Source organism: Ostrinia nubilalis, chromosome 3 (assembly GCF_963855985.1).
Source record: "Ostrinia nubilalis chromosome 3, ilOstNubi1.1, whole genome shotgun sequence".
NCBI classification, from domain to species: domain Eukaryota; kingdom Metazoa; phylum Arthropoda; class Insecta; order Lepidoptera; family Crambidae; genus Ostrinia; species Ostrinia nubilalis.
In genome coordinates, this window is record NC_087090.1 from 13,905,825 (window position 1) to 13,923,440 (window position 17,616).

Sequence of the window (17,616 nt, forward strand, 5' to 3'; positions counted from 1 at the left end):
AAATAACATGGTGATTGATAAACTAGGTGCAAATAAACATATTTTATAAACACAGAATGCTTTTTGCTTAAATTTGAACATAAATTTACCATAGTATAACTTATTACACTTATGTCTGGATTTGTAAGCAGAAATATGGATAGGTACCTACTGGATGGAGTGGATGACATAGTGGATGGAGTGTTTTGTAAAACTGCAAAAAAACTTTACCACTAGCTGCTACTAACTGTAACTTACACAAACTTCTGCCGTTCACCGCTAGGGGCGCTGTGCAATCTGCCATACATTTTGTACGCACTTGGTAAGGTTAAACTTATGGTAGAGCTACAGAACTTTCATATAATAAATTATCATGCGCAAAAATTAGTCTGTTTGGGCCCGCCAAACACGGACAGTTCGAGCAATTAGCCAGTGGTCAACATAAAGGCACGGACCGCTTTTGCAGCCAGTCAACAGCTTGAATCTACCATTGATAGGTAACTGCTGGAGTAGTTGGTAGTGAAACTGCTCAACAGGTCACAATTTCATTTTCATTCAAATCAGTAGCAACATTGATTTTGAGGAAGAGGAACCACTGCTACTTTGTAATATTTGCTCGAGCAGTCAGTATAAAATATACCTGGCAACTGAAATTTCACCGTGCCGAAGTAGTCACAACTGCTCGAGCAGTACCGTGTATGTGTGTATGTAGAAATCAGTTGCAGCTAGAAGCTGTCGTAATTGTGTAAGAGTGCCTAAAATGATTTGTGTCTTAGTTTTACTGCTATAAATTTATACTACCCATACCAATATTATAAATGCAAAAGGAATCTGTCTGTCTTGCTTTCAACCGATTTTTATGAAATTTGGCATAGAGATAGTTTAACTCCCGGGAAAGGACATAGATAGTTTTTATCCCGGTTTTTGAAACAGGGACGCGCACGGTAATGTATTTCGGTGACAGACAAAATTCCACGCGGGCGAAGCCGCGGGCGGAAAGCTAGTATAAGTATTATAACCCATGCTTAGAAAGGCACGATAAATGTTGGTCTGGGCTAATATCTCTTTTCGTCATTTTCAAAGGCTTTACAACAGTTTTTAACTGTATTATCACATTGTAACACCTATATTACTATTATGGAAGCAATAAACGTATTGAGTATTGAGTATTTGATAAAATCTAACATTAAGATTGACCCCTTCCCTCGCACACCCACATCTCTCCACCTAGATTAAATTATTGTCATTATTTACTGTGTTCATTTGATTTGGTGCATAATCTGAAAACCATTTAAAGATTTAACCATTTACAATGAAAATAATTAGCTCGAATTCGTATAGTTTTTTTTATTTGTCATTTTTGACAATTAGTGTAATGTTTTATAGTTCCAAAATACTGGACTGTCCTGTCGATGACATTGACAGTGGGGCGCCACCGTCAATACCGGATCGCTGGTTCAGATTTTTGCCATGTTGGAAACCATATAGTTGAACGATGGTAGCGCCCCCCTGTCATTGAGTTTGGCGGGACAGTTCAGCGTGGGTCATCTATAAATAAGACCGAAAATGATACGATTTTCTTTATGGTTTTTGTATTAGTTTGTTTTTAAAATTCACTTTATAGTAAATTACAGATAAATCCAGATTTAATCACAGTGTTATTTATTAAACTAGCTGTGCCCGCGACTTCGTCCGCGTGGAATAATGACTTTGGGTAGGCACTTTTAATAATTTAGTCTAATTATTTTACAAATAGCTTTTGCCCGCGACTTCGTCCGTGGAGAAGTCGAAAACGTTCTCATACGATTATTTTTAAATGTTTTAACGTTATTATCTAAATGTTTAAATACTTTTAAAATATAAAAATCAGGTTAAATAAACATGAAAATATTTTTTTCTTATATTTTATGAATATGCAGCTCGGCCTTTGATCCGGTGAAAGTTACTCGGTGGTATTATTTTTTTACAACGAAATCGAAAACTACACCTACCGCAGTATTATTGGTAAACTTTTTTTTATATTTTCCTACGGGTGCTAGAATCACCAAGCTTCCAGCATGCCACTGGCCGTGGGAGAAGGAGCTTTTCCTCAAGACTACTCCCACTACCTCAAGGGCCTCCGCCAAAACTCTCGCGCGAAAATGAGTTTATGTATACAGCGCAAGCAGGTGCCCGCGGCATGACTTTCATGCATTACTATGCATTGTTGGGCGAGCGCACGCAGCGGGCACCCACTCCGAGGTTAAGTGGAGGCCCCTAGAGTATGGTAGTCGTTAACATGACGTCATGATTGTAAAAAAATGCACTAATGAGTAATTAATATCAACTTTGAAGCAAATCACCACTAAAATAACTTTCTACCCCTTTTTAACATAGTTAGGGGGTGCATTTCACTAAAATACGAAACACGTCTTCCATTAATTCTGTTATAGAATGCTTATGCAAAATTTTAAGTAGATTGGACGAAGGAATCTCGTTATTTCATACAAACTTTGCCCCTCCTTTTTACCTCCTTAGGGGTAGAATTTTGGAAAATCCTTTCTTATCAGATGCTTACGTCATACAAAGAACACACCGTACAAGTTTCAGGTCTTTACGATCAGCGGCTGTGCATTGATCCATCAGTAGCGCGCGTAGTACCTACTTGATCATTATTTTGCTGCGATGTGATTTTAAAACTGGGATATCTCCTAAGATATTTATTGAAATCGAATGGTGTAAAGGGCAAGAATGTTTAAAATTAAATACTTGTGGTGAATAATTTATTTATTTGGATAAGGATTAATATCATGTTTATAAAAACACCTTCGCAAATAATGCATTATTTTAAAACAGATTTTTTTTTGCATAAAAATGGTTACTATGAGCCAACCTTAAAAGATAGACATATGCTACCGCGGACTTTTTTAAAGAGCTTTTAAAGGGGAACAATCCTGTCATACATGATTTTTGCGAAACTTTAACCGTTTACGCAGCATCAGCTCTCAAAAGGTAAAAATTCATTGATTTGAAATATTCTTGATTGGTGCTCCGCTCCTATTGGTCTTAGCGTGATGATAAATAGCCTAAAGCCTTCAGGAACTAACGGGCTATCCAACACAAAAATAATTTTTCAAATCGGTCCAGTAGTTCTTGAGATTAGCGCGTTCAACCAAACAAACAAACAAACAAACAAACTCTTCAGCTTTATAATATTAGTATAGATATACCTATATATAAAAATGTCTTCATTAAAGTAAATATATTATGTAATTTTAACAGAGGGACTTATATTAGGCTGTCTTTACATAACTAAATTATTATTTTATAGCTCTAATGTAAACTTTCATCAATCATTCCTCCCTCCAATCCAATGACATATAAAAACATCTTAAAGATGACCTAAACTCTATGCCTAAACTGAACTGTCCCACCAAACTCATTGATAAGGGGGCGCTACCGTCGTTCAACTATATAGTTTCCAACATGGCAAAAATCGGAACCAGCGATCCGGTATTGACGGTGGCGCCCCGCTGCCAATGTCAAGGTTTTATTTCTATCATATTTTTTTTACCACCAAAACTGTCAGATGCTATTTTTCAAATAGCCCTATCCTACTATTTGATACAAAATCTAACGAAATGAATACTTTACATTTCTTGTGGGCTGCCCACAGGGAAGAATTGCGGAGAAGGCGGAAAATGCGAGAATTAGCCAGAATATATGAAGAAAATTTTGAAGACATGCCAGAGCTTCTGTTCAGGCAACGTTACAGGCTTAACAAAGGCCAATTTCAGGAGCTTTGTCATATATTGAAACAGGAAACCTCTTTGCGGGGAAATACAATAATTTCTCTGGAATCCAAGGTTTAATATCTTACATAATATTATTTAAATGTGAAAGTGTGTGTGAATGTATGTTTATGCGAGTATAAAGATAAAGATACATTTATTTGTTCAAACATGTGTAGGTACCTACATAAGGTGTTAAGTCAGCATTTAAAATGGTATCAACATGTCTTACCTTTGCGGTGTACAAATTAAAATTAAATTAAAAGAGTATTATGAATGTTACTCTTTCACGCAAAAACTACTGAAGGGATTTTGTTGAAACTTTATAGTATTATTGTATAAACGTCATAATAACATCCTACTAATATTATAAATGCGAAAGTTTGGATGTCTGGATGTCCGTATGGATGTTTGAGTTTGTTACTCTTTCACGCAAAAACTACTGAACGGATTTTAATGAAACCATACAGTATTATTTTTTATAACACAGAATAACATTATAGGCTATAGGGGTAAAACAGGATCCACGCATACAAAGTCGCGGGCGGCCGCTAGTGCCCAATATATTGTTTGGATAAATTATCTATCAAATTATTATCTTCTTAGTTTCTTCTCCCTTTTCTTTATTTTAAGAAATGCTGTCAAAATATCTGATTACTTAACTAAAACTTGTAATATTGTTTAAGATGAGCTGCCTGCAGGATCTGTTGCAACAGCCACTTTTCTGGAGCATTTTAACAATTTATTTGATTTACATAATGCGCATGCATTCACCAGACTGGCAAGAAGGGAAGCAATCAGTGTGTATAATATTAATTAAAAGATTTTGTTTAATAGAGAACAGAAGGTTCTCCACTGAATCTGCCTAGTAAAGGCTGCCAAAAAAAAATAAAAATATTAAAAAATTCATACCTCCTTGTTTTATTGAAGCAGCTCTATAATGTACATTTGTTTAGTTTTGAGCAAGTTAGAGCAGTTAAGCCATAAAATTTGTTTCTTCATAACTTCTTGCTTTAAATTAAATGAATGAATGAATAAATAAAACTTGAATAATTGTGAAAGAACTGCGCTGCCCAGACAGTAGATTTATTAAATTAGTTATAGCTTTCGATGTTTAGGTTTCACAAATTGAATACCTTACTATGAAGTTTTCACAGTTATATCCTAAATCCTCTCAAAATTTGGTTGTGTTGGATGAGTTTTTTGAAAAGATCACTCTGTCCAGGGATATCCGTAACCGAAACTTTCGGTTATCCGAAACCGTAACCGATTTAAAAGTTTCGGATGTAGGCAGTTTTAATTGTTTTTGTATAGCATTATATGTAAAGGCAAAACAGTCTGATTTACCTTTATAATGCCATCTAGTATAAATTTATATTATTTATTCGATGTAAAGTGTGCGGCCATGAATGAACCGAAAAAAATATCCGTAACCGAAACCGGTATAATATTATTCCTATATCCGTAACCGTATCCATAACCGAAACTACATAATATCCATAACAGCCCTAAGTAACTCAGTCCACACGCACATGGCTCAAGGGTATAGGTATTTACAGCTTAATTACTATCCATTCGCTTTAAGTTTGCCGCTGGCGATATGACGTCACTCGAAGGGAAAGGTCTATAACTATAACAAACTATATTTAGAATGTTTTTTATTTATTAATATTGATAAGAATTGTGTATTTGCATAAAATAAGACACATTAATTGCGTTTAATCACTAACCGATTGCCTTGAATCGGGGTTGGGGGAGGGGACGCGCGTTTAGTTATGGAGTAGTGTCGATGGGAATGAAGATGTATGGTCCTTATAAATAACCCATTACCCAGGACACTACTGGCTTGGTAGTGTAGAAGGGAAAAAATATTCCCCACGACACTACTGGTAGTGTGGTTTGTTGGTGCGGTCGGTCAGAAGGGCGGCAAACTTAGCGCGAACGGGTAGTATGTGAGCCATTCCACACGTGTACATAGGTACGAGTAGTACCTATGGCATGCTATGCTAATAATAATTATTATTGTCTTTGCAACACGTCTAGCATAAATATGTAGGGTATACCTACTAGGTAAAAATAGGTGATTTATTGTAGGGCTTTTGTTCACACGGAAAAAATGACAAAGTTTTTAGTTACTTATCAAATAGGTAGTAGTAACATATATGTAGAAAACAGGAACTTAGATGCCAACGAAAGAAAATAGGCTATCAAATGTTGTTTTGGGGACTTACCTATATAAAAATATCACATTTAAAAATTCATACCATTTGTTGTTATTTAAAAAACAATGTCAATTTTGACGATTAACTGAAAGTCTATTATCTATGAATATAGTAGCGATATATGGTATCCAGCGGCAATGGCAGTGCAAAATTTTGACAATGACTGTAGTTATCATACTTCGAGTTTGTCCATGGAGACGGCAAAAGTCCTTTAGTTGGCCATAAAGTAAACTTAACGAAAAATGTTACTTAATTGATACCGAGGCGCAACCTGGAAGCATTGCTAAGTGTGCTCCTCGTTACTGGTTCATCGTTCGTCATCGTCATTGTTCGTAAAAACCGGGTCGCGGCAGGCAAATAATAAAATTAGTCTTATGTCTTCTCCCTTATTAACTTCGATGGATAAATAGCTAAACCTCCTTGCGCGTAACTGACGTTTGTTGGAAAACCGATTTTTTCAGGCCATCGGATTTTAATTTCAAAAGTCATTGACCAATCCCAGTTCATATAATAACTATTATGACGTTTTCTATTGGCCAAAAGATTTAACTCTCTAAAAATCCGCGTGCAACCATATCCTGCTTAAATATTGTGCACTTTATTGAGCACAGATTAAACAAGCTAAATGACAAATAGAATAGATTGAAATGACAGATTGCACTTGAATTACCCTACAGATTTTGTCTTCGATCAAGATGCTGATGGTGATTTTATAATATCAAATTCTTAGCTCAACAAAATTAATCGAATTCGATAATTATTTTTATACAAGCACCACGGTATTCCAGTTTAATTTAATTGCGTAAATTACAGCCTTAATTGTGTGTAAAGCGATTAAAAAGGATTAAAAGATGGCTGCGACGATCGAGTTTTTACTGAATTTGCAATTAGAAGTGGCTTCATTAAATCCTCTTTCAAGATGTATGAATATGCTATCATTGCAAATGGTCCCCGATGTAACTAGTCTATCGTGTTTTTATTGTCATTTTATTCCGTTAATTTTAACTTAGGAATAATTATATTCAGTTTAGAATAAATTGATCGCTAAGATCCAATTACACGGCTGTCTTTAAGTTAATTAATGCTGATGTTATTTTACATTAAGATATAGGAAAAGTATTAGATAAAGTCTATCATTTGTGATTCAGCAGATAAAACATAATAATATTTTCTTTTAATAAATTTTAATAATTATTTATAAATTCAAAAACACAAGCATAAAAATCTGTCAATAAACTCGCTCGGTCTCTATCGGGTGCCAATAAGTGAGAGGGACAGTGATATTTTTCCAACATCGTTGTGATTCCCGGCGCATGAGTCACGCGGTGGGAGGGGCGCGGCCGGCCAATCAGGCGGCGGCGCGTGCGTCGGACTTCGCCGCGCGACCACGTGGCTTGCGCCTACGCTACCCTGGCCGGCGAGAAAAGGATTCGAAATTTGAAAATCCAAAAAAATATTTTTCAAATTATTTTTTTTTAAATGCCAGTTGCTTTTGAGAAAAGAACTTATAATTGAAAAATATTACATGCAACCTGTTTAATGGTACGTGAATACAATCTCCTGTGGACTATTGACAAGCCAATGCGATAGGTACAGTACAAAAATATTAATGTTAATTTACCAAAATTCAAAATTAAAAAATACACAACTGAAATCTTTTACATTTCCAAAATTTTTTAGGTTATTTTTATTAGAAAAATAACATCAAACCCAATTTTCCAAAATTGTAACTAGGTACTTAATTTTACTTCATAATCACCATATTTTTATTGTACTACGAAACAATTGCTACGAGTACTACGTGTACTACGACACGTACGCGCTCCTTTGTTGGTAAAGACATCAACGCGGGCGGGCGTAATTTTATCATCAACTAGCTTTTGCCCGCGGTTTCACCCGCGTGAAGTTGAGTTTGTCACAGATCGCCATAAATTATAGCCTATATGTTATTCTGGGTTATAAACATTAATACTGTAAAATTTCATAAAAATCCGTTCAGCAGTTTTTGCGTGAAAGAGTAACAAACATCCAGACATCCAGACATCCAAACTTTCGCATTTATAATATTAATAAAGTAAGATAAGATTTAATATAAGATATACTGACTATGGCACATCAAGCTTTATAATGTAATCTTATGTATGTAATAGATGCCATTTTTCAACAAAATTTATCGGCAATTAATCCTTAAGGTAAAAAATAATTAAATAAGGCCGGGTTTCATCATCTTCCTTTATCTTTAACAAACGTCAAAAGTCTATCAAACTCCATACCATAAGCACCAGCTATGGTTAAAATAAGGTAGTGCAACTCAGCCTAATTGTAGTTAATTGTTGATAAGTATGAAGCAATATACTTTACAGAAACGAAATTAATAAGAACTATCTATTTCCAATAAATTTAAACAGCCTTTTAAAATAAATGCCCTCATTTGATTTATGTGAGTTTAAGTAGGTTTTAAAGTATCTTGTAATTTTTTTCACCCCATCAAGACCCCTCGCTCTGAAAATATGACACGTGCCGTCGAAAACACGTTTCATGCACGTGGATGTTGACGTGGCATGCTTAATTGCAAACCCTTGTAAAAGTAAGAATGAACTGGAAGCCAGATGTTTGTTTTTTTACAACTTTATTGTGTTTTTTTATAGAAGACTTTTAAATGAAGCTCTTAAGTTAATATAGTGAATTTAAATACGTATAATATTGAATTTAAAAATAAAAGTACCTAAAAGGATGCTTAGCTTTATCTGAAATCTGAGAAGAATTTAATATTTAATCAATTTATGTTGCTACTAGCTTTCCGCCCGCGGCTTCGCCCGCGTGGAATTTTGTCTATCACAGAAAAACTTTATCGCGCGCGTCACTGTTTCAAAAACGGGGATAAAAACTATCATATGTCCTTTCCCGGGACTCAACCTATCTCTATGCCAAATTTCATTAAAATCGGTTCAGTGGTTTAAGCGTGAAAGTGAGACAGACAGACAGACAGACAGACAGAGTTACTTTCGCATTTATAAAATTAGTATAGATAGTATAGATTAAGGTGTCTTCATTGGCAATCGGATTCTTACTGTGCATATGTATGGAATAGTAAGACAATTTCTACCGAAACAGCGATTAATAAAAAACAAGTTTCCAATTTATAAGTACCCAATTCGATTCTAAAGCCAGTCACTGTCCGTCACGGCTCAATGCAGTTTCTCCAGCTGACGACAAAATTCCAAATAATTCCAATAAACCCCCATAAATCTCTCCAACTCGTGCCAACTGTAACGGAACAATACAGTAGCGTTTGAATTGACAATTAGAGAAAATCAGCAAACTAAATACTTGATTTGACACGCCATGAACGTTCTCTGGAATTCCTTAATAGCGTCCATCCAATATAAATCTCAATTTTCTGGAACAACATTCCCGACCACCTATTTATACTCTTATGTCTTTCACAATAAGGTTGAAATTCGATAGGTTTATTAGCAGAGCTTTCATTCATTGAGTGAAACAGAAGTACAAGGTACAAAGGGTACCGTGAAATCTACACTAGTGAACAAGGACTCATTACGGCCGTTATACAAACTTGGACGTCGCAAATTACTTTTAACTTTATACTTTACGAAAGAAGGCTTAAATTGGAGTAATAAAATAAGAAAGAGTAGCAAATTTCTTCACGGTTAGGGTTTCTGCTCGAGCTTTCTCGAACTCGAGAAAACTCGAGAAATTTGGCTTCATTCGAGACGAGAAAAAAATTACTGGAGCTCGAGAATTCTCGAGTTTCGATTTTGAAGCTTTAATATTCTTGAAAGCCTTTTTTCTTAGACAAAAGAAAGTTTTTAATTATTTAATAGGTCAACGTTGCTTTTAGACTGGCCTAGTCTTTCCTTTTTTAACTGATTTGATTTGCAAGTAATGATCTCAATCGAAACTAAGTAATAATATTCAACAACGAGTATGATATAATTATTATGTATGTTTAACTCTGCTTACTGATATAAAGACTGAAAAATTTGTTAACTAGACAGTTACCTTACCTAACAGACGTTAGGTTAGGTACTCGTGCCTCCTCGTAAAGTTTATTCAAGTCGTTATCTGTGATAAATTTAAAAATTTATAAAAAAGTTTTTTTTGTTCATAAAAAAAAACTATTTATAGTAATTTTGCTATTTGGACTTGTGTTCTTTAGAAAACAAGTGATTCAATTGTAGCTCCAGATTTTTATTGTTATTTATCCTTAAATTACACGCGACTTTATGACTTTTGTTATGATTATTAGTAAATATTAATTATGAAAGAAGATTTAATTTTTTGTTTCTTTCTTTACCAAAATAAGTGGTACTAAATTCTAATATTGATTGTTGTGCATAAAAGTAAGTATATTAGATAAAAAAAACCTGTTTTTAATAAATTTCAACCGATTTCAGCAGTTTTCATTAAAAGACTCGAGACCCGAGAAAACTCGAGACTTTGGCCTCGAGAATTCTCGAAACTCGAGAACAAAAATAAGTCGAGAAATCAGAAACCCTATTCACGGTTGAGTGCGTTTCAGGTGTTAATAAACAATAGTGTTTTTAATTGTATTCGGACCTAATAATGTCTTAAGTAAAGCATTGTTTTCAAGTACAATGCGCTATTAATGCTCATTCAGCACTTAATTGTGTAAAAGCTGACCGCAGATTATTTATGATTTTGTTTCTGGAGTGTTTTTATTTAATTCAGTCGTCATGTTGAGTTAATTTTGAACTTAAGTTGATATACTTAAACTCAATAAATATTTTAACTTTTTATTGGGACTGATGCTGCTTTTGACCTCCTTTGACTTGATGGTAAATTAATGATCATGTGCTTCAAGGTAGAGCTTTTTCAGTAAAATAATGTATTCTAACAATACCTATATTAGTAGTTAGATAGATAGTTGTAAGATACATTTTTCTATGCTCTTGAATTCCGAATAACAAAAATGGAAACAAATTGCATGGAAAATAATTGCGGCATTGTCAAAGTTTCATTTTTATTTTCTGCTATTTAATCCGTTCTTTAGGAGATATTTTATGCCTCGAAAAAGCAGTCATATCCAAATCGTCACAAAAGAAGGTAAATTTTTATTTATGCTAATGTTTATCTACTTATAGCTTGCCATTCTCTTAAATGGCACCTCTTTATCTCACATTTTGCATCGCCATAGCATCCTAAAGCTTAACTAAACAACAGCTTACTGCCAAAAACAAATACTAACAAACAGTGATTCATTTAACACTAAGGGTGCTGGCACACAGAAGCATAGTTTCTGAGAGCACAAGTAAACTAAGCAACAAAATTCATACCTGAATATTTATTTGTGAAACCACCCTAAAGTTCTTATCACGTAACGAAATTTCAAGATAGCACGCAATTCCAAACAATGATAAATATTAGAACCAATTGCGTTCCAAAATCGACTATTAGCGGTTTCGAACAAGAATGAGTTTGCGTTGGAAAATTGACCTTACTATCTCATTGTTAGATGTAAATATCGTTTTATTGTATTTGCGGACAGGTTTCAATGGCCACCATTGACTCGGTGTGGTCCTCCAACGGGGAGGCTTGTGAAAAGACCCATCCGCCCCTCGGGACCGTTTTATGGCGATGACAACTATGTAAGTAGCTGGTGGTTATCGGTAGTGATGTGATAACACCGAATTTCGAGGCCAACGCTGGATAAAACTAGTTGAAACCCGTTGCGTGTAAAGCTCTTAAAATATTTGTAAAAAAAAAATCAAAAGCATAATAAAATATTACGCAAATTTTCTATTCATCACCATCATCTGACTGTAGATTTCGAATAACCTTGAATAAAAATTACACGCTCATTGAACAGTGTTTTAAAATGAAGTTTAGTATGGAAATGTCATTTTAAACAGTGTTCTAGAAGCTTATATACTAATAAAAGGGGTAATTTTAAGCAAAATTCAATACACATAACTCTAAGAAATTATAAGCAATGCAAGATTTGAGTTACTATCTTAGACACACGAATAGCAACTTACTCGTACATTAAATTAAGCTTGCACAATACATGCAATTCAATAATTAATTACTTATTAGATGATGAGTTAAAGTTTGCGTCTTATGTGCTTATCATAAATGTATGATAATAATGTTTATTATCATCATCATTAATACTACGTATTTGGTCACATGTGATTCACAAGGGCCTATCAAACTATTTCTTAGCGTGTTAATTTTGACATAATGTCCCGTTTTAATTTAAATTCAAGTAATTAAAGGCTTGACCACAATGTTCATAAGTATTATGAATATTTGTAACATGCAACTAATAATTTGAATTTGTTCTTAAGATATAGAATACTAGCTGACCCAAAAAACGTTATTTTGCATCTAGGCGTGAGAAAAATAGTTAACGTCCTATTCTCAGACCTTCTGAAAAACTATTCGAATACCAGGCACATCACTAGCAACTGGTAGTTGCATAGAATTGTGAAGACAACGCCAAATTCGTCACTTACTGATGATCGGTCTATGACGAGGCGGTTTACGAATGGACGTGTCATCACCGCTTCAACTCGTCATTTCATGCTCTCTGATTTGGATGGGAATGGAAATATTTGGGAATGGAATCATTTAATTGTTGGATTATAATAAAAAAAGATGATCAAACACGACTAAGATTTAATATTGGTTCTGTTGTGACATTATTAGTGATATGAGTAAGTCGAAGGTTTTTTAAATCTAGGTAGATACATTTCTGAAAATTCTAAAATGTATTTTTTCCATATAAGCTCCATCTTAGGTATATCAAAGTTCGTAGTGTAGATTTTAATCAAATCAACAGATGAACAGATCCAAACCAAAAATAATCTGAAAAAAGTCTGAATGTAACTGAAATCTAGGTATTTTTACTAAAGATGAGTATAATACTCTTTTTCTTCTCGTGAAAGATGTCAATGTTATTAAGGACAATTATTAGAACCGAGATGGAAGGCGTAATCTAGAAGGTACCTTTGCCCTTCAGACGTATACAAAACATCATTCAATTAAACTATCATACATAACATCGTAACAACATACAGAGTGGCACGTCCACCTACAAGGTGGACCGACGACATCGTAAAGGTAGCAGGGAGGCGCTAGACGCAGGCCGGCCGCTACCAATCGATCAACGTGGAAAGCATTAGGGGAGGCCTATGTTCAGCAGTGGACGTCCTATGGCTGAAATGATGATGATGATGATCATACATAAATGCGAAACAATTTTTAAATCAAGCTCCCTCCTTTTAAACCCTCCTCACCACAGACAGTCAACGCTACAACTTATTCCATTGACTAAAACTACATTTAGTTCACAAAATCACCAGATTCTTGTTTTTTGTTCTCTGCCCGTGAGTCAGGCCGATATTATAATGCTATTAGCCTAGATGGACGATATATCACTCGGGGGCGGTGATTTTATCGCTTTAAACACGTATGAGGATCGAGGATGTCTAATTTTTAGGGTTCTGTGAGGAAAATGGCGAAGCCTTTTTTTGGGATGGACTGTCCCGATGAAGCGCGGCGAAGCCTTTGGCGCATGGGATTGGTACAAAATGTCTACGAGTGAATTTCTTTGTTGGTAAGGTACAGAAATGAATATGTATTAAATCAACGTTCAGTAAGTTAATATGGAATCCGTGGGCATCCCATAAAATAGTTCTTATCTGTGAAGCAAAATTGCTTACGGCCCGTATTCACAAACGATGCTTGCTTAAGTGAAGCAGTAAATTGAACGCATAGCACTGAATAGAGCTCTGTGATTGGTTCGTGTGTCACCCTGTGCGTCTACGCGCACTGTGAGACCTCATAGTAATGTTTGTGAATACGGGCGTTATTCTAAAATACCTACAAAGTTGCCAATATTTTTTGTCATCTGTTGACTTCAAAAGGGAGTCATATTTATTATCGCCAAGTTAATAATTCTTTACCAATCTGTAAACAGCAATATAAATAAAAAATTTAATTATGCCAATATGATGGAAGTATTTACAGCTCTACAATAACTTTTGTCGCAGTTGGGTAAAAACGGTAGACAGAACCACTGACTAATCCACTAAACACACATCAGACATTTTTTTATTAACGTTTTTGCAACATCAGAAACAATGTTCGGCACATTAATAGGTTGTTTGGCCCTAACGCGAAATGAATTCGGTCCACGAACGAATGTGTCTATGGTTTATGTGCGAGCATTTGATGTCCCACGGTGACCACTTCGGAGGTCTGAGCCTCTATTGGGTGGTATACTAGGCCTCTTTGATTTGTAGATTTGGCTTCTAAGACCGATGGCTATATTACGGGTTTAGCGGCTAATTCCAAAATGTCAGTGAAAACCGCAACCTAAACGCTCAAGTTTGTGAAGATGGATAGATATTTGTTAACCCTTTTTACGTATAAAGTACTATTTAGCTTATCGGAATATTAATTATTAAAATCAGATTAAGAACAGAAACTAGGGAGTAAGCCAGAATCCAAATTCCTCTGTTATATGCAAGCAAAAGAGTTCTCACTGTAAACCACTTGAGGTTGTAGGTATACCTGTATATTTGGTCACTTATGACTGAACCTCGTATAATGAATATTGATACCTTAAAAAAGAATTTAACCCTTTACCTACGGGCCCTTGGAAACCCAAAGTCGTGTCACAATACGGGGTATTTTAACCTATAAAATTGTTTGCTCCACTTTAAATCAAGATATTTTAAAAAGTATGAGACTTACGGTATTGAAATTTGGAATATTATATTCTGCAACTAATGTAGTTTCATAATTACAAGCGCATTTTACACTTAATTTGCAATTTTATTGTTTTTTTTTGTCGTAAACCGTGATTTAGTATTGGCTTTGCCAAAATAACAATAGATGCCACCCGTATTGAGAAGTGACTTTTGACTTGGCAACTATAGGTGCCTCCCGTAGGTAAGAGGTTAAATATTTTGATCTAACATTTGAAAACCAACTCGCGATTAAGTACAGTCTACACCAAAAGTAACACACTTATCACTTTGTATCAAGACTCAAGAGTCAAAATTAATCCGGATGTTCGCTACAAACTATACCAGAACCTGGCCTGGAGGCATCAAACGAAAACAAAATCGCTTCCGTTAGGCCCGCCGCAAAAACAGGCACATCTCGGAGTATAATTACTTGACCACCATCTTGTTGAGGTCGTGACCTTGGATGAACTGACATTATGGCAGGTAAAGATGCTGTAAAGAAGAAAAAACGTGCTCCTGGCAACACATTGTCTTAAACAAATTATTCATTTTATTTACTCACCATAAATATTGGGAAGCACGCATTAAAAACGTATTCAATCAAGCTGTTCGAACTTTGGTAATAGGTATTTTTAGGATAGCAACAAATAGGACAACAAAATATGCTTTCTGACACTGCCTACCTATATAAAGTTTTCACACAAAGATCTATTACGCTACTGAAAAATTAAAATTAAAATTAATTCTGCTGTATCGGAGTGCTCTACTCTAGACAAAGTAGTCGCTCCGCCACGTAATTTTTTTAAAAGATTCTTTGCTTCGTGAAACAATTACGTAAAGGTAGGTAAGTTCGTAGGAATCCAAGTCTTAGGAAGAAAATACTCATAGGCCAAACATAACGCTCTACTCATTATTTAGGTACCACCTGAATTCCGTCACCTATGTTTTACAAATAAATTATTTGATTTGATAAGTATGTATTTAGTTTGCCATCGACATTTTTGATATGATACAAATCTACTGAATGCAGCATCGAGTAGAATTTTAGTCACTCCAATCATATTCTCATGCCCCGCGGCCAGAATAGCCTTATTAAAGGATTTTTAGAATTCCTGCACTGCAACGATTAAATTTGAATTTGTTGTGACGGCAAAAAACAACTGTATCATGAATTATAGTGTTTTTGATTAATATATCAGGACCAGACAAGTTGCGGATCAAAATAATTAGTCTGACCTCAAATATCGCTCGCAGTGATTTATACCGGTTATTATAACGTTTATAGTCAACAAACCATTTTTATTATGATAAACTAGCTGTTACTCGCAGCTTTGGTTGATGGACAATGTTTGAAAAATAATATTAAGATTTTAATTTTTAAAAACATTTCGTCCAAAGCCTGAAAGGGTCATGTGTTGAATTTTTGATCCAATGGTTTGACTATCAGAAGGTAGCAACGTATTTTCCGAAAACTCACACTCGCACCCTTGTCTAAGCAATACCTAAATTTCCGTACATCATAGGGCGCGAGGAGCCCTTGATCCAATCTATTCGATGGCTAAAGCCATGTTAACACGTATGACATAACACTAAAGTCCTTAATCCCACACGATAAAAAACCCGTAACTGCAAACGCCTACGTCGCCAACACTGTGGTACAACATTACGTGCATCCAGAACAAACTTGACAAACCCCGACAGCGAAATACATATTCATTCGCGTAATAATTTTACGAAGCGTATCTTTCCGTGGAAGATAAGTCGCAACATCCCCGGAGCAGGGGGCCGGGGGGCCGGGGGCCGGTGGGCCGGGGGGCCGGAGGGCCGGAGGGCCGAAAGGGCGCAATAAAGTAATTGATCTGTCGAGCCCCGCGGTGGACCACACCGTGGACGCTTGAACACGTTATATTGCGACCGTGCACTTGGTAGACTGATGAAAATGGGTAGAAAGACTCAGTATTAAATACAATCTGTCAAAGTAGTAACATAATTCGTGAAGGTACGTCGCATTGCAACATCCCTGAAGCAGAGGACCGGGAGACAGGAGGGCCGATGGCCGGCCGAGGGTCGGGAACTCGCAATGAGTAATTGATCTGAAATAACATCAATTCAAATGGAAATCAAAATACTTTATGAAAAACATTGTAATAAATTTACCGAAGTCTATAGCAGAAAACAGATAACTTTTTGTAAGTGATTTAATAATGTTTGAAGATTAATGTTACAATTAACCAAATTATATGTTTCATAGCAGATGCATTTTTTCCATTGACGATGACTCTTCCATCTTCATTGGTGACGTCAATAGATTTATAGGAACTGACAAATATGGCGCGTCATAGAAGTGACGTCAAATGGTCAAATTCTTTGTTTAGTAGCTACGTTGCTTTGGGCTTTCCCCGCTATAAATTTTATTGTTGCACAATTAGGCTCTAACAATGGATGACTCATAGACCATCCAAGGGCTCTACAAAATATTTCAAAAAGTTACAAAGCTTTAAAAGTGCCTGTTTTTGAATAAATGTGGATCTTCCCAAGTCCCAACACAGGTGAAATCTTGCATATAGGGAATTTCCTATCACAAAATATCTGTCATAGACTAAGGTTAAGTTACACTACCTTACTTTACCGTTGATTTATGGTGTTTGACAATCTTTTGACGTTTGTTATGTTAAAGAAAGGTGATGCAACTCAGCTCGCTCGTTTCAGCCAAATGACGTCCTCTGCTGGACATAGGCCTACCCCAAGTATTTCCAAAACGACCGGTCCTGTGCCGCCCGCATCCATTCACCTCCCGCGACCTTCACCAGATCGTCGGTCCCCCTTTTTTTGTCGCGGAGGAAATGCTTTGCGCATTTTCACCACTGCCGGGGGACAGGGTGGTGTGTGGAACTCCCGGCGCCC